The following is a 25,008-nucleotide window of genomic DNA, read 5'->3' on the forward strand; positions in this document are numbered from 1 at the left end:
AGTCATTCACATTTTGTTTAGAAGCAGTACACTAGAGTTTTGGGAATGGGGGAAAATGTGGAAAGCAAGTGGATACAAAGATTTACACACTAGAGAAAGTTGCCCTGGAGAAGGGTAGACAGATTGAGACAGAGTGATCTGTGTTTACACTTTTTAAACCCAGCTCAGTAAGTCCTAAAGCACTTTGCAGCCAATTAATTCTTTCTGAAGCACAGTTACTGTTGTCATGGAGGGGAACATCTGTACACAGCAAGCTCCCGCCAACAACAATGAGACCAATGGACAGATTAGATTCTTTTTTTGAAATTGATGTTTAGCCGAGGGATAAATATTGATCGGGACAATGAAGAGTCCAACCTTCAAATGAAAGACCAAGACTAACAAACAATTTGAATGCTTAATTAAGAGTTACCAGCTTCAAATCTCGAATGAGATTTCTGATGAGGTTTTGGCTTGTGCTCAAATTGAGCTAATGCTTAATTACTCCAAGTTGTTTGTACCACTATTCCGGGTCCCAGCTGCTCACACTTTTGCGCTAGAAGCCAAGCTCATCTTCTGTAGGGGATAATAAAAACCTGGAGATCTTCAGCCTAGTGCAGTGATTCCTGTAGTTAGTAAATCATAAAACGGTTAGAACACAGATGGAGGCCACAATTTATGCTATCAAGACAACCTACATACAAACCAATTCACCACGTTTATTTAGCAGCAAGTGTTCCTCACAAAGACTGTCTTCAATTGCTCATTTCGAATTACTCCCCCAATACTTCAAAGTTAAAACGCTTCAAGAATTCTCCCTTGATACATAATCCATGTCGGCACAATTATCAATATTGGGTGTGCACTTCCTTGGTAGTTCAAGTAGATTTGATGTGGACATTTCACATGCCTACGAGTATCTGCGTAGCAACTCCGACATCCCACAAACCTGTAAAAAGACTGTACCCAAGTGTCTCCTTCCATCACCCACCTCAACTCCAATTTCACAAATCTGATTATTGAAACAAGACCGCCCGAGGGAGATTTACAGCTGGAGAAAGAGACTGTTTTTTGGAGGGTGCGGGGAGTTAGTTTGATTGAAGAGTAAGATTTTTAACATCATTACAAAGTTGGGGGGGATGGAGGAAAACCAAGGAATTCAGATGATGGCTTCCAGCAGGTTTGGGAAAGAACACAGAACAAGCTGCAAAGAACGCCGGCTGCAGAGCGCAGTGAATACCCAAGAGGCCAGAGTTGTGGCCACACGTGCAACGGATGACCATAACTGCCTTTTTGAATGTCAAAGGCCCAATAACACATCTCATCGCCATTTTCAGACTGGTGTAAGCTCGGGCTTGTCTGACTTTCCTGGCTAAGCTGGGTGTTCACTCTAATAGGTGAATAATAGAAAAACAAATGCCTTTTTAAAGAGTTACAAAGAATTAAGATTAACATTAACATGTTTGACTTTGTTCTGCTGCTTTTGGAAGTAATTTTGATTTATTAGTAATAGCAAGAATACAGATCATGGAAGTTTGCCAAACCCAGCCATGAGTGAGCTAAACCTGCAACTGACATTAGATCATTTCTCAACTTGCAACTCTGTCTTGACTTGACTTGATAATTCTCATCCAAGTTTCCAAATCCCTCTTTATCTGTGTAGCCGTCTCCAATTCCACAATGTTAACAATCCTGGCATTCCTCCAGTGCTGATCTCTCCCACATGCCTGTTTTTCATTTCTCCACCACTGGTGGCTGGGACTTGAATTCCCAAGCTCTGGAATTCCCTCCCTACACCTCTTCCCACTCCTTTAAGGTGCTCCTTCAAATCTACCGTCCTGCCTGTATCTTGGATTCACCTGTCCTAAAGTTTCCTTATGGGATTCATTAGGCTTGGGTGTTATAAACTATTCCAGTATTCATTCCTACAAATATTCAGCCTTGACCAGGGAGAAAAAACAACATGTTAAATCAGAACTGCAGATACTTCATTTCAAATTAGATTTTCTATCAGGTCAAGATCCGAATTGTTTACAGTTTATTTATTAGTGTCACAAGTAGGCTTACATCAACGCTGCAACGAAGTTACTGTGAAAGATCCCCTAGTCGCCACACTCCGGCGCCTGTTCGGGTACACTCGGAGAATGTAGCACGGCCAACGCACCTAACCATAATCCAGGGGCCTGTACTGATGATCCAGAGATGGGACTGTTGGAGGAAACTGCAGGCACCCCAGAGGAAACCCACGCAGACATGGGGAGAATGTGTCAAAAACATTCCTGTCCTTTTTTTAAAAAAAGTCGATCGTGGTAAATAATGGATACGTTTTTTTTTCAACATGGACAGTGACCCAAGTCGGGAATCGAACCTGGGTTCCTGGCGCTGTGTGAGGCAGCAGTGCTAACCACCACGCCGCCCATTGTTTTCTCCCATACATCCATCAGACAAAAGAATGGTGCCTGCCTTGGTGCATTTTCAGGACATGGTGATCAGGATCAGCAATATCGCTCATCTTTTGCTGCCCAAACAAGGTTAACTTTGGACTTCTTTCTTAGAACGCAAACATTTTTACACAACTGCGTGGTTTGCTAGGCTATTTTGGAAAAGGGCAAGATTCAATGACCTTGATATGGAACCGAGTCACATACACCTCAGACAAGATAAGGACTCGAGTGAACAATTTCAGATTCTCAAACTGCTATGTGGCTGCTTTCTCCCTCCCTCCCCTCTCACCTCTTGGTCACCAAGGGATTTGAAGCCATGATCTCTGGATCATCAGTACAGGCCCCTGGATTACAAATGCAGGAACATAATGAATTCACTGCCATACCAACTGAATCACTAGGCAACTGCAAAATCTCTATGCTCCTCTCTCTCTGGCTTCCTCTTCAAAGCCCAATCAGTATGGCCCCAGGTTTTCATTTTTATTCCCCTACAATTTAAAATGTCATTTGGATCTTTGATGTTATCAATGGATTTTTTTTTTCTGAAACTCCTTGAAGCCCTGACACACCTATTAACCCAACTAGATTTTCACACAAAGGAACCAAGCAGTTAAAAATGAACGATCTACATACTGCCACTAACATCACACCCTCACATGCACACATCTAAACTTCAAGTTTATTTTATCTTTCCTAGATTTTTATTTTATTTTAAAAGACTAAAACCCATTTCTTTAACTTGTCTTGTGGCAGCCTCAATCCAGGTGAGTGAAGAGCAGTGCGCGAGTCAGCCCCCATCTCACCAGAGCTGGTCAACAGGAGATGTGAAAGGGACAGGTCGACTGCCATTCAACGTTCACTTTTTCATAAGAAGAAAGGACGTTCCTTCTCTGAACCTCTGAGGTGAGACGGCAGCGAGGGAGGGAGGGAGGGAAAGAGACAACAGCAAGGGAGGGAGGGAGAGAAAGAAAGAGACAGCAGCGAGGGAGGGAGAGAAAGAAAGAGACAGCAGCGAGGGAGGGAGGGAAAGAAAGAGACAGCAGCGAGGGAGGGAGGGAGGGAGAGAAAGAAAGAGACAGCAGCGAGGGAGGGAGAGAGAGAGAAAGAGACAGCAGCGAGGGAGGGAGAGAAAGAAAGTGAAAGCAGCAAGAGAGGGAGGGAGAGAAAGAAAGACAGCAACGAGGGAGGGAGAGAGAAAGACAGCAGCGAGGGAGGGAGAGAAAGAAAGAGAAAGCAGCGAGAGAGAGAGAAAGAGACAGCAGCGAGGGAGGGAGAGAAAGAAGGAGAAAGCAGAGAGAGAGGGAGGGAAAGAGACAGCAGCGAAAAGAAAAACAAGAGAGAAGGTTACGGCTACATGACAACAGTTTGAAGACAATGGAAAGAACAATAATCATTCCATATATTCAAATTTTACCAGTATGCTGTTAGTCTCTGTTCAACAGGTTAAGAACACTATGATCTGTACAATGGGGAAACTAGGTGAGTCATGAAACCGAGGCCACATACGCCCTCCAAGGTGGAAGGAAAAGGTCCCACAGCACCATCTCGAAGAAGAGCAGTGGACTTATTCCCAGTGCTCTAGCCAATGCTAATCCTTCATTCAACAAAGTAGCACTGCTGCCTCACAGCACCAGGGACGCGGGTTCAATTCCGGCCTCGGGTCACTGTCTGTGTGAAGTTTGCACATTCACCCCATGCCTGCGCGGGTTTCCTCCGGATGCTCTGGCTTCCTCCTACACTCCAACAACGTGCGGGTTAGGTAGACTGGCCGTGCTAGATTGCACTTTAACGTCAAATGGATTAGTGGGGTAAATGTGTGAGGTTACAGGGATAAGGCCTGTGTGGGATTGTCATCGGTGCAGGATGGATGGACCGAATGGCCTCGTTCTGCCCTGCAGGGATTCTAAAATAAATTGTCCAGATTGTCACATTGCTGTTTGTGGGAGGCTGGTTTGCACAAATTGATGGTCAATTCCTACAACAGTGACAACACTTCAGAAATACTTCATTGGCGACTAAGTGCTTTGGGACATGCTGTGGCTGTGAAAGACACTCCAAGTACAAGTCTCCCTTTCGATGATTAATAAGAAAACCGCATCAGGAATTGCATTGCTCTCCCGTCTATCACTGAAACACTGAAATGTTCCCATCACATGCAGCACTGTGAAACTGAATCAGTATAACGCCGGGAAGGGAGATACATCAGTGAGATGTTAGAGCGATATTAAACCAAGATATTAAATACACAATTCTCGACAGAAGCCAAAAAATTAATAAACTGATGAAACATATTTGGTTTGCATTGTATCCTCTCTCGTCTGGGAACTGGATCAAATCTAACTCAAACTGGTGAAATTAAAGATAGCGTAATGCAGCCTGAGCCTGGGGTTATGAGTTCACCAGAGAGAGATCCAGGACTCAGCACCAAACTGGCCGTCTCCCTCAGAGCAGGTAGTTTGCCCGTTAACATTTGCATCGATGTCTCTGACACAGGTTCAGTGGGAGTTTGTCAGAATTGTATTTTCATTCATTCATGGGATGTGGGCGTCGCTTGCTGGCCAACATTTATTGCTGGTCCGTAACGGCCCCTTGAACTGAGTGTCTCGCTCGGCCATTTCAGAGGGCAGCTGAGAATCAACCACATTGCTGTGGTTCTGGAGTCACGTCGGCCACACCAGGTAAGACGGCAGATTTCCTTCCCTAAAGCGCATTAGAAATCTTAGAAACCCTACAGCACAGAAAGAGGCCATTCGTCCCATCGAGTCTGCACCGACCACAATCCCACCCAGGCCCTACCCCCATATCCCTACATATTTACCCACTAATCCCTCTAACCTACGCATCTCAGGACACTAAGGGTCAATTTAGCATGGCCAATCAAACTAACCTGCACATCTTTGGACTGTGGGAGGAAACCGAAGCACCCGGAGGAAACCCACGCAGACACAAGGAGAATGTGCTACTAATCTGCTCCTACGTCTTGAGCTTATTTCTATTTGCGCTTTTGCTTTGAATGCTACGTGCCTTAAGCTTTGACCTTTTATTAGACACGAGGAGAATGTGCAAACTCCACACAGACAGTGACCCAAGCCGGGAATCGAACCCAGGTCCCTGGAGCTGTGAAGCAGCAGTGCTAACCACTGTGCTACCGTGCCGCCATTAGTGAACCAGATGGGTTTTACGACAACCGACATTTCTTGGCCATTAGACTTTTATTCGATTCAAATTTCACCATCATCGTAGAATTTCTACAGTACAGAAGGAGGCCATTTGGCCCATCGAGTCTGTACCAACCACAATTCCACCCAGGCCCTATTCCCACAACCAGACCCATTTTCCCTACAAATCCCCTTAACATGAGGGTCAATTTAGCACGACCAATGAACCTAACCCGCACATCTTTGGAGTGTGGGAGGAAATCGCAGCACCCGGAGGAAACCCACGCAGACACGGGGAGAACGTGCAAACTCCACACATACAGTGACCAGAGGCCGGAATTGAACCTGGGACCCTGGTGCTATGAGGCAGCAGTGCTAACCACTGCGCCATCCCACCATCTGCTGGGTCTCTGGATTACTACTCCAGTGAAAATACCCCTGCGCCTCCACCTCCTCCCCTGAAATGACTGAAAGGGCTTCACAAGCAAAAATTTAATTCATCCCAATGCAAAACTCGGCTACCATCTTATCCATTTTCTTTTCTTACCCCATTTCGTCCCAATGGATATTGTTCATCTGAACGAGAGTGTAGAAGACAGCAATCTAACTTCCTAATAGATCAATACACCCCTCCTGCTTATAAATCAAGTGGAGGCTTTTTCATTACCAATATCTAATATTCTCATTAGAGGAGACAACTTCAAGAATCAGATTCTTTGCTAAGTAAACCTCAAATCAGCAGCTCTGTTTACCTGATGTACGTAAATGTACAGTGGTTGGCTTGGAAGTGTGGAAGCTGTCGCACAGATTCAGTAATGGTTGGGATTCCTCAACAGCTTGAGAGAGAGCAAGGATTGTTGGAACTCGACCCTTTCTTACATCCCAGGCTCCCATTTTGCCCAATTGTTACGAAAGGACATGTAAAGTCACAACACTCGAACTGCAGATTCGAGCCAGCATGTCCAAATATGTGACGAAAATTGTCAAACATTGTCAAAAACAAAGCAGGGCAGCGCTCGTCTTGGGCTGAAGAACAGAAGGGGGGGAGGGGGGGGGGGCGGGGAGAGAAGAAGAGAGAATAGCATTACTGCTGCACATCCCATTATCAGGCCAATTAATCCATAACTGGGAGCTCACTACTCTCCTGCTTTTTTACTTTTGAACGCAATACAAACAGCCCATTTACCCAGTAGACAACAATCCGACATGAAAGCAACTTTTCAAATAGAAAGAATGCATATTTATTACCGAGGCTTCAAGGAAAATCATTAACCCTTCAACATTAATCAGGTTCCAAATATCAATCCGACTCACTTCAGGCAAACAAAATTAAAACGGAGCGAGTTAGAAGCATGGTCACAGAGCAGATTTTAAATAAATACCAAAGCAGTTTAGGTTATATATATTCTCAGGTCTCCAACTGATCTCGCGTATTTTTAAAAAAAAAATCTGAACACCAAAGGAGTATACTACAGAGTCGGAAGCTGGCTCACAGCTTGACACATATTCTCAAATTGAGATGTGTTGGGAATGGGAGCATTGCAGAGGGGGATAAAATAATGAGGGATATGGAAGGGGAGCTGAACCTTCGGTAGCTACATGAAATAGTACATCAGTAATAACGTTATCTCGTTCTGTTCTTATACATGTTCCTATAGCAAGTAATCCAGAGTTGAGTGTGCAGAGGTCCCAGGGCAATTTATTACCTGGTGAACAAGGTAGATGGAGGCAGGCAGCAGTGCATCTAAAAGCAAGATTCATACAAATTAGGAGCAAGGGGAGTTTCTAACATGTTACCTGTGACAGATGTTAGGCTAACTGATAAAGAGTTTCCTGCTTCCCATTTCCTCCCTTCTTGAATAAACGAGTAACATTTGCCATGGAATCTTCCCCGAATGTAGGGAATTTTGGAAAATTAAAACATTAAAGCATCAACTATCCCATTCGCCACCTCTTTCAAGACCTTGGGATGAAGCCCATCCGGAACAGGGGATTTGTTCAACCCGCAGGCTCAACGATTATTTCCAAGATCACTTCATAGGATGGGTGATGGTAATCCCTCCTTCCCGTTGCTTTCCTGATTTAAAGCTATTTCTGGGATATTACTTGTATCCTCTATGGTGAAGAGAGATGCAAAATACCTGTTCAATCAGCCTTGCCCTACTTTCCATTATCAATTCCCCAGGCACACTTACTATAAGGACAGATGCTCACTTGGTTAACTTTTTTCATTTAAATATCTATAGAAACTCTCAGTCTCGATATTACTGACGAGCTCTCTCTTGTACTCCTTCCCTCCATCTTTCTGTCGCTCTTTGATGTTCTTTATATTCCTTCCAAGCTTCTGACCTGTTGCTTGTCTTTGCGCAAATACATGTTTTTAAATTTAATATGGTCTAACTTTTGTTAACCACAGATGATGAGCTCTCCCCTTGGAATATTTCTTCCCAACTGGAATGTGTATTCTGAAATATCCCTCAAGTTTTTGCCTTGGAGTATCTGTTCATTGATCCCTGAAACATATTAGTCAGTGTGCAAGTCCACAGATCCTTGAAGGTGACGTCACAGGTGGAGAAGGTGGTGAAGAAGGCATATGGCATGCTTGCCTTTATAGGACAGGGCATAGAGTATAAAAGTTGGGGTCTGATGTTGCAGATGTATAGAACGTTGGTTCGGCTGCATTTGGAATACTGCGTCCAGTTCTGGTCGCCACACTACCAGAAGGACGTGGAGGCTTTGGAGAGAGTACAGAGGAGGTTTACCAGGATGTTGCCTGGTATGGAGGGGCTTAGTTATGAGGAGAGATTGGGTAAACTGGGGTTGTTCTCCCTGGAAAGACGGAGAATGAGGGGAGACTTAATAGAGGTGTATAAAATTATGAAAGGCATAGATAGGGTGAACGGTGGGAAGCTTTTCCCCAGATCGGTGGTGACGTTCACGAGGGGTCATAGGTTCAAGGTGAAGGGGGGTGGGGGGGGGGGAGGTTTAACACAGATATCAGAAGGACGTATTTTACACAGAGTGGTGGGGGCCTGGAATGCGCTGCCGGGCAAGGTGGTGGAGGCGCACACACTGGGAACGTTTAAGACTTATCTAGATAGCCACATGAACGGAGTGGGAATGGAGGGATACAAAGGAATGGTCTAGTTTGGACCAGGGAGCAGCACGGGCTTGGAGGGCCGAAGGGCCTGTTCCTGTGCTGTATTGTTCTTTGTTCACTTTATCGCCTTCATAAATTGTCCTTATTTAAGTTTAAAATATTAGTCTTGGGCACACACGTCTCTCCCTCAAACTGAAATGCAAAATTCAATCATGTTCTGATTGCTGATACCTAGGGGTGCCTTCACTGGAGGTCATCATAGAATCCCTACAGCGCAGAAGGAGGTTATTCGGCCCATCAAGTCTGCATCGACCACAAGCCCACCCGGCCCCATCCCCACAACCCCATACATTTACCCTAGCTAGTTCCCCTGACACTAAGGGGCAATTTAGCACGGCCAATCCACCTAACCCGCACATCTTTGGAGTGTGGGAGGAAACCGGAGCACCCGGAGGAAACCCACGGAGACACAGGGAAAACGTGCAGACTCCGCACCAACAGTGATCCAAGCTGGGAATCGAACCTGGATTGCTGGCGCTGTGAGGCAGCAGTGTTAACCACTCTGCCATCCTGCCGACCAAATAATCCCATCTCATTGCACAATACTAGGTTGAGGACAGCCTGCCCCCTGGTTGGCTCCAGAACATCTTCGAAGAAACTATCCCAAAAACATTTAATGAACTCATCCAAGCTACCTTTGCCCATCGAATTTTTCCAATCTATATGTAGATTAAAATCCTCCATTAATATTGCAGTAACTTTCTGACACGTTACCATTACATCTTTTATCCTCGGTCCTACAGTGTAGTTACAATTAGGGGGCCTGTACACCACTCCCACGAGTGACTTCTTGCCTTTATAATTTCTCATCTAAACCCAAATCATTTCTACATCCTGATTTCCTGAACTTGGGTTATCCCTCTCGAATGAGTGGGATCACATCATGAATTACCCGAGCTGCCCTCTACCTGCTCTCCACTTCCTGTCCTTCCCAAATGTCACATACCCTTCAACATTCAGGTCCCAATCTATGTCATCCTGCAGCCATGTCTCTGTCACAGCAATCGGATTGTACTTATTCATTCAGGATAAGGGGTAGCAAATTTAAAACAGAGTTGAGGAGAAACTACTTCTCACAAAGGGTGGTGAATCTGTGGAATTCGCTACCCCAGACTGCGGTGGGTGCTGGGACAGTGAGTAAATTTGAGGAGTTAAGACAGATTTTTAATTGGGAGTGGGTTGAAGGGTTATGGGGAGAAGGCAGGAAAATGGGGATGAGGAGCATATCAGCCATGATCGAATGGCGGAGTGGACTCGTTGGGCGGACTGGCCTAATAGAAATCATAGAAAGCCTACAGTGCAGAAAGAGGCCATTTGGCCCATTGAGTCTGCACCGACCACAATCCCACCCAGGCCCAACCCCCATACCCCTACATATTAACCTGCTAATCCCTCGAACCGACACATCTCAGGACACGAAGGGGCAATTTTAGCATGGCCAATCAACCTAACCCGCACATCTTTGGACTGTGGGAGGAAACCGGAGCACCCGGAGGAAACCCACGCAGACACGAGGAGAATGTGCTACTAATCTGCTCCTACGTCTTGAGCTTATTTCTATTTGCACTTTTGCTTTGAATGCTACGTGCCTTAAGCTTTGACCTTTTATTATTTTTGTAGCTTACAGCCTTATCTGCTGATGGACTATTAGATTTGTACTCTGTCATGGCGTGATATCAATTCCCTATATTAGCACAGATCCCTCTCGCCTCGTTTCTGCCCTTTGGTATGCCACATCGAGTATCTTTCTTTCTCACACCCCGCTACCAAATTAAAAAAGAAATCATAAGTAATCAATGCGCATATTGATGCAACTCATGCAAGATAATCCCACTGACCAATGCTCTCAAGGGCATTAGTCTCCTCCCCCCCCCCCCCCCCCCCCGTCAGTGCTGCAGCTTTTGGAATCGATTCGCATTAATGATACTGGGGACAATAGTATTAACATCTGGCTATAGAGGTTGGCCTTTTGCATGGAACGGTGGGAGTGGGGGGTGGGGGAAGAGAGAACAGGGAATTGGTGGAACAGCACAGGGAAAGAATTCAAAGTCACTGAGCACTTTCTCCAGCCTTCCGAGCGTCAGATCAAGACATTTTAAACCCAAGAATATGGTTCCCTTCTCTCAACCAGCATCAGCACAATGGCTCTTGTAGTTATCAAAAGTCAATCACTCCACATCTTGCAGTAATCTCCCTTTGGGTATATCAAGTGGCTGAACAAATCAATACTTTCACAATCGTTACCCAAATGGAATGCAGAACAAAGACAGGGGCGGAGGCCTTGAAGCAAAAGTCTCTTAAAAACGCACAAGAGATTTCTGGCATTACAGATGTGTCACAATTTTAAACAGGCACTTGTGTAGTGCTATTAATTTTTTTAAGCAACTTTGAACAACAATGCTCCATGATTAGTCATCCAGAAGCACATGGGGCCCACATGGTCTCTCTTCAACCCCAACAGCAAAAGGAGTCATGAAGTCTAGGGCAAGTAATTATTTTACTGCCAATTTAAAAGAAAATCAGATCACCTGCTTCTCATCTTCCCCCCCCCCCCCCCCCCACACTGGATATGCTTTGGAATGTATAATGATGTCCCCTACCACAGATGTCACTTGCATGCTCTCAGGGGGAAAGAGATGATCTCACACACACACACGATTCATCTAGTGGCAGCAAGGTCCATATCAACTACATAACACTTTCTCTGATTAAAATGGAATGTCTCTTAAACAAGAAGTAGTCCCTAGACTTATTTAAACGAAACCACTGTAGTGGCTTTGAAATAATTTTTTTGTGCGCGCAAAATTAACCTGAGACACAATAAGTGCTTGGGGTAGATGTGACACTACAGGAAACCTAGACTTTGATAGATGCAGGGTGAACATTAATACTTATAGATGCAAGACTGGTTGGAATTTATTCTTAACGAGCTGCGACCAAATCTTAAGCTACAAGTTTTTCATCACTTTTAAGGAAGTGTTCTTCCACATGTTGGTGGTGCCATCACTAACATTTGAACTCTACCGTATGTTGAAGACTTCAAAATACACAGTCCTGAATGTGCCATTTGGCCGTTTTCAAAATAGTATTTGATTGCAATGCACACATGTCCAATTGAGGTTTCATCCTGTTTTACATTCAGCCATTAATTTCCAACGCTCTGTCAGGTGGCACGGTGGTTAGCACTGCTGCCTCCATGGACCCAGGTTCAATTCCATGTCGGCGTGGGTTTTCTCCCACAGTCCAAAGGTGTGTGGATTGGCCATGCTCAATTGCCCCCGAGTATCAGGGGGACTAGCTGGGATTATGGTCGGTACAGACTCAATGGGCCAAATGGCCTCCTTCTGCACGGTGAGATTCTAAAAAGTCTAGCAAGATATCACTAGTTTAGAGCCCTAACCTCCGTATACCTTCAGTGGCTATCTCAATATATTTTTACAAAATATCTTCAGGCTCTTCAAATTAAATCTTAGTTTTAGCTTTCTGACCCGCAAGAGAACTCACAAAGAAAAAAAATCAACCATGAGCATTTTACACCCCTGATCAGGGCAATAAATAAAGAACTTGCAAGGAAGAGGCAAGTACTTTTAGATTCAAAGACAAGGGCCAGAGAGGCACAAGGGAAAACATCCTTCTAAATACATTTCACCAGCAAGCAACACAGCACAAAAGTGGAAGCTTACTTTCAATAAGTCCTTTCAAAGCAGTTCCTAAATGGCATGCTGAATAACAGGAACAGTGACACACCTTGTATACACAGGTTAGTGAGGTCACCAAAATCTGCAAAGCAAAACTGACAAAAACAACTGACAGAAGCTACGTGAGTCATTGACTGTGTTGGCTCCACAACAGACATGCCTCGGAGTTGACCAAAGAAAGTTCCTCCCTTAGTCTAACCCAGATCGTTGTGACAAGGGAGCATTATAGAATATCAGTACACTATGCCAGTTATAATGGGCATGTGGAGATGCCAGCATTGGACTGGGGTGGGCACCATAAGAAGTCTCACAACACCAGGTTAGGAACACAAGAACGTAAGAAATAGGAACAGGAGTCGGCCATCTAGCCCCTCGAGCATGCCCCGCCATTCAATAAGATCATGGCTGATCTGAAGTGGATCAGTTCCACTTACCCGCCTGATCCCTATAACCCCTAATTCCCTTACCGATCAGGAATCCATCTATCTGTGATTTAAACATATTCAACGAGGTAGCCTCCACCACTTCAGTGGGCAGAGAATTCCAGAGATTCACCACCCTCTGGGAGAAGAAGTTCCTCCTCAACTCTGTCCTAAACTGACCCCCCTTTATTTTGAGGCTGTGCCCTCTAGCTCCCTTTCTAAGTGGAAAGAATCTCTCCCTCTCTACCCTATCCAGCCCCTTCATTATCTTATAGGTCTCTATAAGATCCCACCTCAGCCTTCTAAATTCCAACGAGTACAAACCCAATCTGCTCAATCTCTCCTCATAATCAACACCCCTCATCTCTGGTATCAACCTGGTGAACCTTCTCTGCACTCCCTCCAAGGCCAATATATCCTTATATTGTATTATATTCTATTATATAACCAGGTTAAAGCCCAACAGGTTCATTTGGAATCACGGGCTTTCGGAGCTCTGCTCCTTCATCAGGTGACTCACCCGGGCAGCGCTCCGAAAGCTCATGATTCCAAATAAACCTGTTGGACTTTAACCTGGTGTTGAGAGACTAGTTATAATGGGGATAGCTGACAAAAGGGATTTCTGTGAAAAAATGTACTCTGCTGTTTACAGAAGGAATTTAGCTACTGCGATAACCCCCATGAGGTCCATGGGGAATCACCGATTGATCTGCCTGTGGAACCCGTTGACTACAAGTTCCCCTGGTAACAGGCAGTGGCCTGCATTACCCAAGCCTTTTCTAAAGCAGGCCCAGGACTAGGCTTGCTGAACCGTGGTCCCAGACATGAACGAGTGTGTGTACACCACGGTAGTGGTTTTAGTTTGCATTCCGTAATAAACTATGTTTCTTTACAGACGGGCTTCCCGAGTCATTACAGCTACCGTCATTTGCGATACTGCCAAGTTTGTTCACCACAGAAATAAATGGCTGCTCACAAAAATTTTAATTATTTGCCAGGGTCAGAGCGGTGGGCGAGGGAAAGACAAAGTTGGGTTTACTATTGTACACTACGCCAAGCAGGCAAGCATAACAGGTACTTTTTTTGTGTGTAAGAAATGACTTCAATGTAGTGAGGAATTGATACAGTTAGTTAAATAAATCGGCTTTTGTATTCATGGAACCAGCAAAAAGTCTAAATCAGTTATTCGGAATTAACAGCATGTGCAACCTAAAACAGAATATAATGTGTGCACATGGAAACAGCTTCACACTGAAAAACTGGACTTGTTTGTTTGATTGTTAGTCACAAGTATGCTGACATTAACACTGCAATGAAGTTACTGTGAAAATTCCCTAGTCGCCACACTCCAGTGCCTGTGCGGGTACACTGAGGGAGAATTTAGCATGGCCAATGCACCTAATCAGCACACCTTTTGAACTGTGGGAGGAAACCAGAGCACCCGGAAGAAACCCACGCAGACACGGGGAGAACGTGCAAACTCCACAAAGACAGTGACCCAACCTGGGAATCAAACCCAGGTTCCTGGCTTTGTGAGGCAGCAGTGCTAACCACTGTGCCATAGAACCATAGAAAATTACAGCTCAGAAAACAGGCCTTTTGGCCCTTCTTGTCTGTGCCGAACCATTTTATGCCTAGTCCCACTGACCTGCACTTAGACCATATCCCTCCACACCCCTCTCATCCATGAACCCGACCAAGTTTTTCTTAAATGTTAAAAGTGACCCCGCATTTACCAATTTATCCGGCAGCTCATTCCACATTCCCACCACTCTCTGCGTGAAGAAGCCCCCCCTAATATTCCCTTTAAACTTTTCTCCTTTCACCCTTAACCCATGCCCTCTGGTTTTTTTCTCCCCTAGCCTCAGCGGAAAAAGCCTGCTTGCATTCACTAACTATACCCATCAAAATCTTATACACCTCTATCAAATCTCCCCTCAATCTTCTACGCTCCAGGGAATAAAGTCCCAACCTATTCAATCTCTCTCTCTAACTCAGCTTCTCAAGTCCCGGCAACATCCTTGTGAACCTTCTCTGCACTCTTTCAATCTTATTTACATCCTTCCTGTAACTAGGTGACCAAAACTGTACACAATACTCCAAATTCGGCCTCACCAATGCCTTATATAACCTTACCATAACACTCCAACTTTTATACTCGATACTCCGATTTATAAAGGCCAATGTACCAAAGGCACTCTTTACGACCCTATCCACCTGTGACGTCACTTTTAGGGAATTCTGTACCTGTATTCCCAGATCCCTCTGTTCAACTGCACTCTTCAGAGTCCTACCATTTACCCTGTACGTTCTACTTTGATTTGTCCTTCCAAAGTGCAATATCTCACACTTGTCTGCCTTAAATTCCATTTGCCATTTTTCAGCCCATTTTTCTAGTTGGTCCAAATCCCTCTGCAAGCTTTGAAAACCTTCCTCACTGTCCACTACACCTCCAATCTTTGTATCATCAGCAAACTTGCTGATCCAATTGACCACATTATCATCAGATCATTGATATAGATGACAAACAACAATGGACCCAACACCGATCCCTGCGGCACACCATTAGTCACAGGCCTCCACTCAGAGAAGCAATCCTCCACAACCACTCTCTGGCTTCTTCCATTGAGCCAGTGTCTTATCCAATTTACTACCTCCCCATGTATACCTAGCGACTGAACCTTCCTAACTAACCTCCCATGAGGGACCTTGTCAAAGGCCTTGCTGAAATCCAGGTAGACAACATCCACCGCCTTCCCTTCATCCACTTTCCTGGTAACCTCCTCGAAAAACTCTAATAGATTGGTCAAACATGACCTACCGCAGATCACATTGTCACAAGATACGTTTGCATGATACTAACAAATGGAGCAGCAAAGTTGAAAAGCAATCCACCATCTGAACCGCATGATCAAATGTTAAAACATTTTCCTAGACAATTTTTTGTTCATAACCTTTTCTAAATATAGCCTCTGCAATTATTGAGCAGATGTCTGTGTTATTAGACACTCAACACCTGCAAAGAGTTTGCCAACCTGGCGCCAGGGTCTGCCTGGAAGCTTCATTTTAAAACGTGAACCAATCCAAACATGTCAATGGGCACCTGCCTCAGATGATAATTTTGCTACTAATTCTTATAAACCCAATGAAACTAAATGCCTTACATGAATGGGATGGGAAGTGGGGCGGGGAGTCACAGCAGTTACCCACTCCTTACCACTTTTACAAAATAGAGTTAAGCACATGTGATGGACTGTCCACTCCAGGCATCCAGGGACCTGCTTAACATGAGGTCACAGGCCCCCATCGTGGACACAGAACACAACAGGGGCAGGAGGAATGGCAAAGCAAAACAAGATGACAAAGTATGTTATTTTTTCCCCCCAAACGCTTGTGAAGGTTCCATATGGGCTGGGAGCAACAGCAGAAGTGAGTCCACAGTGTCCCGGGAGCAGCAGTGGAAGGGGGTCCACAGTGTCCCATAAGAAATCCTTAGGCCTCTTTGGAACAAGCCCTTCCTCTTGTCCTTCCAGCATTGTTGCACTGTCCACCCCAACCCTGCCACGCATCCTCATTATATATGCACATACTAACTTTGCGCCTGGGTTCATGCCCTTGCTCCACTGCTCCAGCCCACTAGAAGCTTCATGGCCCACAGTCCAAAGATGTGCAGGTTAGGTGCATTGGCCATGCTAAATTGCCCCTTTGTCTCCCGGGGTATGTAGGTTAGAGGGATTAGGGGGGTAAATACGGGGATAGGGCCTGGATGGGATTGTTGTCGGTGCAGACCCGAATGGCCGCTTCCTGCATTGTAGGGATTCTATTTCTAGATGTGATGTTACTGCCACCAGCTTTGGTAGAAGGTTTAGCACAACGTGTGAAAAGGGACAGAGGTTAAAATGGTCCTGGCTCTCACAGTGAACTATCTGCATGGGGCTTCTTGCTTACTCCAATATGCCCAGAGATAAAATCGGAGAGACAGCATACATGAACTAAAAGATTTGAACAACACGGATGAGAAAAGTCAAACAAAACAAGCAAACACTGGGAACATTCAGCAGCTACATTCCTTCCAATGTTCCTTTGTAACGGGTGAGCTGCGAACTTCTCTGAGAATTAAGATTCGGTCCATGGGAAACTTACATTTTAAAAAAAATCACAAATTTCACAAAGTTCACTGAACTTAAAGTTGTGAATGGTCGGTTTATTTCAATATGCAGAACATGCCAGAATGCTGCAGCGTGTCAGGGCATGGGCTCAGGTTCAAGGGGGGTATGTTCAACAGCTGAGTCAGGCAGCATTCGGCAGAGAAACAGAGCAAGGTAGAATATTTTGGGTGCATGTCCCTTTTTTTATAAAAGGGTCCATAGTAAAAATGTTAATTTCTTTTAAATAAAGAAGCAATGACAGCATCATAAAGTGTGAGGATGAAGTGGAAACATTCTTCTGGTGAATGTTTTCTTATTAAATGTCACATTTCCCAAAGGGAACCATCTTCACACTGGATGCGCAAGTTCTCCCAGGTCAGGTTCAGCACAGTTCACGGCAGAGTAACATTCCCTCTATTCTAGTTTAACAACATGACTAGAGTCCTAACTTCAACAACATCACTAAAGCTATTTCTCCCCCTCATCCCCACACCAGCTACCTTATAAACTCTCAAATTAGCAGCCAGCAGCACATATCATGACCAGTAGAGAGCTCTCCTGAGGCAGCACGGTGCCACAGTGGTTAGCACTGCTGCCTCACAGCGCCAGTGACCCGGGTTCGATTCCCGACTTGGGTCACTGTCTGTGCCGGAGTTTGCACGTTCTCCCCACATCTGCGTGGGTTTCCTCCGGGTGCTCCGGTTTCCTCCCACAGTCCGAAAGACGTGCTGGTTAGGTGCATCGGCCATGCTAACAGGTGCGGGAGTGCAGCGACTATCTGACTTTAACACTGCAATGAAGCTACTGTGAACGTAAGCCTGCTGTGACACTAATGAATAAACTTTACAGCTCCGCATATGCATTCAAAGATGATCACTCCCAATCCTGATTTTCACAAAACAGTCAATTAATTAGGATTTGTTTCCGTTTATAATGTGGTTAACAGAATCCCTTAGCACATTAAACATGATGTGACATCTACCAAAAGATGCATCACATGCAGTGTGAAACCAAGGCACTGTGAGACAGTTTGTTCATGCCAGGCATAGTGAAAATCCAGCAAAATAAAAAGCAACGCACGCCACTGCGCTGTTAAATGAACACCAGTCAATATGGAATCAACTCAGGGCTATTATTTTAAACACCGCTGTGACAATACCGTGCCTTTAAGAAATGTATTTGTCATGTTCCTTCTGCAGGCTGTTTTAGCAGTTTATTACCACCAATGCCCTTTTATCTTCATCCAGCAGCCCTGCATTGTTACTGCAACAGCATAATTGCTTCTAATTGCTGGAATGTTTGTTTTAATCTGGACTATTGCTGTTCTGTTGTTTTTAGTGGTTCCCCTGTGGTTTGGCAGAGTAGGACTTGATTAGGTTGATTGACGGATAATGTCATATGACTGGGTGGAGCTAGGCTTACACAGAGAATTCAAGGTTAGTTGCGGTTTGGAAGCTGCAGACAGAAGTATCCCTTTCTGTCTCTGCAGTCTGAAGACTGGGAACTGCCAGATACTAGGTTTACTTCTCTGAAGGTCTGCTGTTTGATGATATATCCTCCTCTGGAAACTGCAATCTGGATCTCTGTCCGTAAAGGTTAAAAAGCTAGAAATCTAGTGCCACGTGAATATACTTGGTTTTTGTGTGAACTAATTCTGAACGAGGATGCATGTCTCTGGGGATATTGTTATAAATTGGAACTATAGAGATTGTTGTTATAGTACAAAGAACAGTAAAGCACAGGAACAGGCCCTTCGGCCCTCCAAGCCTGTGCTGGACACCTTTACCTATCTAGACCAACCGCTTATATTGCTCTATTTCCCCGTTTGTTCATGTGTCTTATCCAGATAAGTCTTAAATGTGGCTGACGTAACTGCCTCAACCACCTCACGTGGCAGTGCATTCCAGGCCCCCACCACCCTCTGTGTAAAGAACTTCCCCCGCACATCTCCACTGAACCTTCCCGCCCCCCACCAATCTTGAACTTGTGCCCCCTTTAATTGTCATTTCTGCCCCGGGGAAAAGGTTCCAACTGTTCACCCTATCGACACCGCTCATAATTTTCTAAAACTTCTATCAGGTCACCCCTCAGCCTGTGTCTTTCCAGGGAGAACAATCCCAGTTTATTCAATCTCTTCTCTTGGATACGAATAATACTTTGTCAGGTTTAAGGATTTTAATTGATAAAAGTCGTGTTAATTCTTTGTTATATTCTTAAATAAAATTTGTTTTGATCAAAGCTTCCTCGTGGGTCAATGGCATCATACCTGGAGCAAAACACCTGATGTTCCCACTGTTGCCAAAATCAAAAGTAAAAGTTGGGGTCGAGGCTAACTTCAACAAAATGCTTTGGGAGTTTCTGAGCTGATCCTGAACACAGCAAAACCCCACCATTTGTTACAAAGAGCCAGCAAGGGCACAGCAAACTGAAACGCCTCCTTCTGCATTGCACGGTCCAGTAATAATTCACATGTTAAACTCTGCAAACCTCCAGCTCACAACTGCAACCTCCGAGCCCAAGACAGTCTTTTGAAATTTCTTCTCAACAAAGCTTACCGTGCATTTTATTTCCATACCCGGTTGGACTCTCAGGTCATCAACTATGGAGTACATGATGCGCCATGTTGCATTGGCCGTCACTGGGCTCTTGCTTTGGTAGTGTGGGTAATCTCAAGAAAGCCACGATAAGTCACAACACCTAGGAAGAGAATCCAAGAGTAAAGCAAATGCAGATAAGCAAGCACATGTAGAAGTGCCTTAAAAATAAAGATTGGTGGAACTAATGTCAGTCGCTTGTAACCTTACAGCAATGAATCCGGTTTTACTTAGTCACATATTGATGCAACTTATTGATTATTTGACAAACAACTAAATATGTAATTGTCGCTGATATTTTTTCTCCATTAATAAGCTGAATAAAAGAATGGTTTTGATTTCCCTTTGACCTGGGTTGAAGCAAAAGATGTGGAGATGCCGGCGTTGGACTGGGGTGAACACAGTAAGAAGTCTCACAACACCAGGTTAAAGTCCAACAGGTTTATTTGGTAGCAAATACCATAAGCTTTCGGAGCGCTGCTCCTTCATCACATGGAGTGGAAATGTGCTCTCAAACAGGGCACAGACACAAAATCAAGTTACAGAATACTGATTAGAATGCGAATCCCTAAAGCCAGCCAGGTCTTAAAGGTACAGACAATGTGGGTGGAGGGAGCATTAAACACAGGTTAAAGAGATGTGTATTGTCTCCAGACAGAACAGCTAGTGAGATTCCGCAAGCCCAGGAGACAAGCTGTGGGGGTTACTGATAATGTGACATAAATCCAACATCCAGGTTTAGGCCGTCCTCATGTGTGCGGAACTTGGCTATAAACCTGTTGGACTTTAACCTGGTGTTGTGAGACTTCTTGAAGCAAAAGGCCAGGGATTAAATTTGGCACATCCGCTACAACTCTCACCAACCTTTACAGATGCACCAAAGAAAGCATTCTATCACAGCTTGGTATGGGCTCCTGCTCTGCCCAAGACCACGAGGAACTAAAAAGGGTTGCGAACGAAGCCCAATCCATCTCGCAAACCAGCCTTCCATCCATTGACTCTGCCTACATTTCCCGCTGCCTCGGAAAAGCAGCCAGCATAATTAAGGACCCCACGCACCCCGGACATTCTCTCTTCCACCTTCTTCAGTGAGGAAAAAGATACAAAGGTCTGAGGTCACGTACCAACCGACTCAGGAACAGTTTCTTCCCTGCTGCTGTCAGACTTTTGAATGGACCTACCTCACACTAAGTTGATATTTCTCTACATCCAAGTTATGACTGTAACACTACATTCTGCACCCTCTCCTTCCCTTCTCTATGAATGGTATGCTCTGTTTAGCGCACAAGAAACAATACTTTCACAGTATCACGATACACGTGACAAAAATAAACCAAAAAATTGGTGAAAGTAGGGCTGAAATGACTATTCAGAATTTAAATCCCCGATTTAGCCAAGTTTAAAAGTAAAAGAAGTTGAGTGTCAAAAGTTCTCAGATGAAGAGGGTTATGTCGTTTAGATAAATTGGAGAGTTAAGACCCCCCCACCCGCCCCCAAACTTTTAGTAGCTGGTTACAGAAAACACTGACCAAGGAATAGCCTGGCTGCTTTCACCATTCTCCCAGGCAGTGCATTCCAGATCAGAACTCACTGCACAATTCTTTAAGTTGTCTCAGCTTTCCCAAAAAACAACGTTTGTCCACAAATTCACATCTGTTGACCACAACAATGAATTGCACAGTAGCTGTGGACAATTTGGAAAGTATGCAGGGACGTGCAGGAATGTATTTTTACAGCTCAGTTTGAGCAATAAGTAAACCATTGTTTTACAACCATCAATTACTGTCGCACACTTTGGCTTCAAGTTTGTGTCGGTCACAGAAAGTCACCTTCATGCTGTTAGGAGAACGATGCAGCAACTTGTTATTCCGCACCAAGCAATCACGGTCCAGAATAGATCCTGGAGTTGGTTTCCTGTTCCAAAACAGACAACAGGCATGGAACCAATGCAAGTGTGAAAAGTCTATACTGAATAATTTCTTGGGTGGTGGAAGGGGAGTAAAGATAGAAAACATCTTTCACTTCGATTTACCCAAACGTTTCACTCAATCTCTGAAGATATCCCGATGTGACTGATCATTAAAGATGTTGGGATTTAGTTGGATAGGCAGCTTACTGGCATGTCCTTCCTGGCTTTGACAGAGGCAGCGGTAATGAAGACAAGAACAGAACTCATGTGGAAGCGCATCTTATGCAAGCAGCAACAACGTCACTTGTTATTTCCACCCCAAATGCCTCCCTCGCTTGAAGCAGTTGTGCCCCTTGGAGGTTGAATGATCCATTACCAATCACTAATTGGCACAGTGGTTAGCACTACTGCCTCACAGCGCCAGGGACCCAGGTTCAATTTCAGCCTTGGGTCACTGTTTGGAGTTTGCACATTGTCCCCGTGTCTGCGTGGGTTTCCTCCAGGTGCTCTGGTTTCCCCCCCCAGTCTGAAAGATGCGCTGGTTAGGTGCATTGATTTGATTTGTCACATGTATTAGTATACAGTGAAAAGTATTGTTTCTTGCCGCTATACAAAGCATACCATTCATAGAGAAGGAAAGGAGAGAGTGCAGAATGTGTAACAGTCATAGCTAGGGTGTAGAGAAAGATCAATTTAATGCAAATCGCCCCTTAGCGTCAGGGGGATTAGCTGGGTAAACACATGGGTTTGTGGGGATAGGGCCTGGGTGGGATTGTGGTCGGTGCAGACCCGATGGGCCGAATGGCCTCCTTCCGCACTGAGGGGATTCTATTCTAATTAATAGTAAAAACTTAAAGACAGCAGATTTGTAGATGCTCTTTGGCTAACCTTGGTTAAAATTCCAACATCAACTCCAGGTGGTCCACTTGAATCTCAATATCATACTTGTTCAAGTGGATTCCAGGATCCTAATCTAGGTATAAGGTAACTGCAAAATCTCGGACCATTTGGACAAAGGCATCCAGCTACAAAAAGAGTAAGACAGCAGTGAAAACCGGAAGATAGGCTAATGTCCTCCAGGCATTTTCTAACACAAGGTTTATGTTAGTTAAAGGTTAACAGCAAACTGTTTTCTACTAGAGTCCTCAGTGTGGTATCGACGATTTAAAAAACACTATCGATGATTTAAAAACACTATCTTTTTTTAAAACGCCCGGGGGGTGGGGGGGGGGGGGGGGGGGGGGGAGGCATAAAAAAGTCTTAATAAAACAAAAAAAAATTAGAGAGTGGGAGGATCAAGTGCACTCATTAATAAATCAGATGAAGTAAGATGGCAGAGTAAGAGGGGAAAAGGATACTTACTTCACAAAGCCCTCTTGGGCATTTCCTACACAAGATTAAGGAGATAAATAGGAACAGAGAAAGGTTTCGAGAATTATTCTACAATAAAAGGTCAGCTCCATATGACACTCAAACACACGAAATTGAATGGAGACATTGCTGAGTTTAATACAAACTTTGAACGCTCTGTTTTTTTTTAACTGGTCGGTGCAACATCGTGGGCCGAAGGGCCTGTTCTGCGCTGTAATGTTCTATGTTCTATGTTCTATGGAAAGCAGTCTTTTATAGCTTCACATTAGCCATTCTACAAACTATTCCATTCAAATTATAGATCACTATTTAACACTGTTTCAAAGGCTACTGAACCTGCCTATTTATATCTGTTGCAGCAGATCCAGTAACAGAACTGGAAACCTTTCACAGACTGTTACTCTGAACTCACTCATACGGGGTAAATGGTGGCACTGGCATTATTGCAGGATCCAGAGACCCAGGGTAATGCTCTGGAGTCCCAGGTTCAAAACCCACCATGGCAGATGGTGAAATTTGAATTCAATTTTTTTTTAAAAAGCTGGAATTAGAAGTGGAATAATGCCCATTAAACCATTGTTGATTGTTGTAAAGACCCATATGGGTCACTGGGGTAGCACGGTGGCACAGTGGTTAGCACTGCTGCTTCACAGCACCCGGGTTCGATTCCCGGCTTGGATCACTGTCTGTGCGGAGTTTGCACGTTCTCCCCGTGTCTGCGTGAGTTTCCTCCCACAGTCCAAAAGACGTGCAGGTTAGGGTGCATTGGCAGTGCTAAATTCTCCCTCAGTGTAACCCAAACAAGCGCCGGAGTGTGGCGACAAGGGGATTTTCACAGTAACTTCATTGCAGTGTTAATGAAAGTCTACTTGTGACTAATAAATAAACTTTAAATGCCTACATTAGACTCCAGAAGCACAGCAACGTGGTTGATTCTTAAAATGCACTCAGTTCAAGTGCAAATCGGGGTGCTGGCAACATCCAATGAATGAACTTTAAAAATACTAGTCATTAGCAATCTATAGACATTTCCCAATGTCAAGATAATTCTTAGAAACTCACCACCTGAATCAAATATCATTTCCTACTGAAGTTGAAGTGATGACACAAGTGCTAATCTTCACTGCGCACAGTGACCTGGGGAACCAGCTTCCAAGGAGGGTAAGAGAGGGGGAGTGTTTGGTACCCAATTCTTTATTGACCAAGAAGAGGGTTCAGTGGTGGGCAAAATTATACTTCTCCCCAAAGCATAATTCAAACACTACGGCAATACAAGGACAGATTACAAATGTTTCTACAAGAATGATCTGCATTCCAACTTTTGTTTGTTGCACGGACTGGTGATATCAAATGCCGAAAATCCATTAGTAGCAGCCAAGCCAACAGTACAGTCAGACATGAGGGGTAATACTACAGCCAAACTGGGATTATAACAAAGGCTTGCGTTACACAGTACAGCAATGAGATACAGCAGAGGTGATTTGTCGGCCAGTGTTTCTCATCTGATCTGGGAGATCCAAGGGAGAGTGGGGGATTATCCATATAAAAATAAAAGACAGTTGTGGCATGCAGTACTGAATAATTCAGATCGCAAGATTAAATATAATTTGCACAGAGCAGTCAGCATTACTAGACGGAATGATTTGTGCACAGTTGACCTCTTTTGGAGTTTCTGCTCATTGGGCAAGTGACAGAATATAATAGAATTACTTGGGGGCAGCAGATATGATGTGACAGAACTGACAGTTCTGCTCCAGCCTCCAGGCTTCATTAACAAACATAGCCAGCTTCACTGGAACAATGCACTGCAGTTCATTGCCTCGTGCCTTCTGGTCTCCCAGGCCACAATTTTGTTATCTGAACATCGGTATTTGTTCAGTGCTGTGGCCAGCCTAGTTTAAAGAAAGGTGTCCCCCACCTTGCATCTCTGATCGAGACGTAGGTAAAAGTGTTTGTATTTTTGAAATGTCACCCTCTCACCTTACACCTTTGGCTCGAGTTAACCTGATCATCAAGATAGTGTTGTAAACAATAGACAAATAGGAGCACAGTTTAGTATTCCTATTGCGAAGATTACAGAAGTGGGAACGCATCATCAACGATTAAAGACATAATTGCCCTGGGA

The 25,008-nt window shown here is 44.5% G+C and overlaps 1 protein-coding gene across 3 annotated transcripts in view; it reads right to left on the minus strand.

Moving 5' to 3' along the window:
* sipa1l3 (signal-induced proliferation-associated 1 like 3) overlaps nt 1–25,008 on the minus strand; it is a 254,121-nt gene that overhangs the window by 155,387 nt on the left and 73,726 nt on the right. For 2 of the 3 annotated variants that reach the window (XM_078241799.1, XM_078241798.1), the window contains exon 2: nt 19,565–19,706. The gene's annotated coding sequence lies outside the window, so the exon portion shown is untranslated. The remainder of the gene's footprint in view (nt 1–19,564; nt 19,707–25,008) is intronic. The other variant, XM_078241797.1, reaches the window with a different exon arrangement.

This window comes from Mustelus asterias, chromosome 24 (genome assembly GCF_964213995.1).
Source record: "Mustelus asterias chromosome 24, sMusAst1.hap1.1, whole genome shotgun sequence".
NCBI classification, from domain to species: domain Eukaryota; kingdom Metazoa; phylum Chordata; class Chondrichthyes; order Carcharhiniformes; family Triakidae; genus Mustelus; species Mustelus asterias.